Below are 2,485 nucleotides of genomic sequence, written 5' to 3' on the forward strand. Positions count from 1 at the left end.
TCACCTCCTGAATTCCAAAGTTTGGTTTTTTTCCCTTTTTTTTGGGATTTTCCATCTCAAAACCCGAATTTCCCCAAGAAAAATTCCCAAAAAAAATTCGGGATCCGCCACTTCCAGCACCAATTCCTGGACTTTGGGAAAAATCCTCAATCCCAGAAAATTCCATTTTTTTTTTTTCCCGCCAAAATTCCATAAATCCGCCCCTTTTTTTGTCGTTTTCCCGCCAAATCCATTCCCGTGGGAATTCCCGGGATTTTTCGGGATTCGTTCCCTGTATTTATTTCCGTGAATTCCTGGGATCCTCCCGGTGAGGTGGGGGATGGGCACAGGCCGGAATTCCCGGGAATTTTGGCTCAGGAATGCCCCGATCCCGACCTTTGACCCCGGAGGCTCCGGCCGGGATCCCCCCGGGATTCCCTCGGAATGTTGGGAATTCCCGGGATTCCCTTGGAATGTTGGGAATTCTGGGATTCCCTTGGAATGTTGGGAATTCTGGGATTCCCTTGGAATGTTGGGAATTCCCGGATTTCACCTCAGAATTCCCAGATTTCCTTGGAATGTTGGGAATTCCGGGATTTCTTTGGAATGTTGGGAATTCCCTTGGAATGTTGGGAATTCCAGGATTTCTTTGGAATGTTGGGAATTCCCGGATTCCCTTGGAATGTTGGGAATTCCCTTGGAATGTTGGGAATTCTGGGATTCCCTTGGAATGTTGGGAATTCCCGGATTCCCTTGGAATGTTGGGAATTCCCGGATTTCCCTCGGAATGTTGGGAATTCCCAGATTCCCTTGGAATGTTGGGATTCCCTTGGAATGTTGGGAATTCCCAGGATTCCCTTGGAATGTTGGGAATTCCCTTGGAATGTTGGGAATTCCCGGATTTCCCTTGGAATGTTGGGAATTCCCTTGGAATGTTGGGAATTCCTGGATTCCCTTGGAATGTTGGGGATTCCCTTGGAATGTTGGGAATTCCCGGGATTTCCTCGGAATGTTGGGAATTCCTGGATTCCCTTGGAATGTTGGGAATTCCCTTGGAATGTTGGGAATTCCCAGGATTTCCCTTGGAATGTTGGGAATTCCCAGATTTCCTCAGAATGTTGGGAATTCCGGGATTTCTTTGGAATGTTGGGAATTCCCTTGGAATGTTGGGAATTCCCGGATTCCCTTGGAATGTTGGGAATTCCGGGATTTCTTTGGAATGTTGGGAATTCCCGGATTTTGGATGGAGAAATAAAATCGGTTCCGTCTGCTCCGAGCACCGGCTTGGGATGGAAAACGCTCCCAGTGCTCCCAGTGCTCCCAGTGCTCACCATTCCCATCCCAGTGCTCCCAGTTCCTCACCATTCCCATCCCAGTTGCTCCCAGTTGCTCCCAGTTCCTCTCCATTCCCTTCCCAGTTGCTCCCAGTTCCTCACCATTCCCACCCCAGTTGCCCCCAGTTTGCCCCCAGTTGCCCCCAGTTGCTCCCAGTTGCTCCCATTCCCCTCCCAGTTGCTCCCATTCCCCTCCCAGTTCTCCCAGCTGCTCCCAGTTGCCCCCAGTTGCTCCCAACCCCATCCCAGTGCTCCCAGTTGCCCCCAGTTGCTCCCAGTTGCTCCCATTCCCCTCCCAGTTGCTCCCAACCCCATCCCAGTGCTCCCAATCCCTCTCCCAATCCCATCCCAGTTGCTCCCAATCCCCTCCCAGTGCTCCCAGTGCTCCCAGTTGTTCCCATTCCCTGTCCCAGTTGCTCCCAGTTGCTCCCATCCCATCCCACTGCTCCCAGTTGCTCCCAGTTGTTCCCATTCCCTGTCCCAGTTGCTCCCAGTTGCCCCCAGTTGCTCCCAGTGCTCCCAGTTCCTCCCCATTCCCTGTCCCAGTTGCTCCCAGTGCTCCCATTCCCATCCCAGTTGTTCCCATTCCCCTCCCAGTTGCTCCCAGTTGCTCCCATTCCCTGTCCCAGTTGCTCCCAGTTCCTCCCCATTCCCATCCCAGTTTGCCCCCAGTTGCCCCCAGCTGCTCCCAGTTGTTCCCATTCCCATCCCAGTTGCTCCCAGTTGCTCCCAGTTCCCCTCCCTCCCCTCTTGGGCCTGAACTGCAGCTTTTGGGCTCAGCAATGGTTCAAACTGGTCGGAACTGGTTTCAACTGGTTTGAAATGGTTCAAACTGGGTTTGAACTGGCTCAAACTGGTTTAAACAGGGTTCGAACTGGTTTGAACTGGTTTATTTCCATGGGGTTTCCTCGGTTGGAATCCAGGGGCCTCCTGGGGGGTCCCGGGGGGATCCCAGGGGGTTTCGGGGGGTCCCGGGGGGGTCCTGGGGGGATTCTGGGGGGTCTTAGGGGGGTCCCAGGGGGCTCCTGGGGGGTCCCAGGGGGTCCCAGAGGGGTCCAGGGGTGTCCCCGGGGGGTCCCGGGGTGTTTTGGGGGGGTCTCGGGGGGGTCTCAGGGTGTTTTGGGGGGTCCCGGGGGGTCCCGGGGGTGTCAGGGGGGTCCCGGGGGGCCCCA

Source organism: Poecile atricapillus, chromosome 33, assembly GCF_030490865.1.
Source record: "Poecile atricapillus isolate bPoeAtr1 chromosome 33, bPoeAtr1.hap1, whole genome shotgun sequence".
Lineage (NCBI taxonomy): Eukaryota > Metazoa > Chordata > Aves > Passeriformes > Paridae > Poecile > Poecile atricapillus.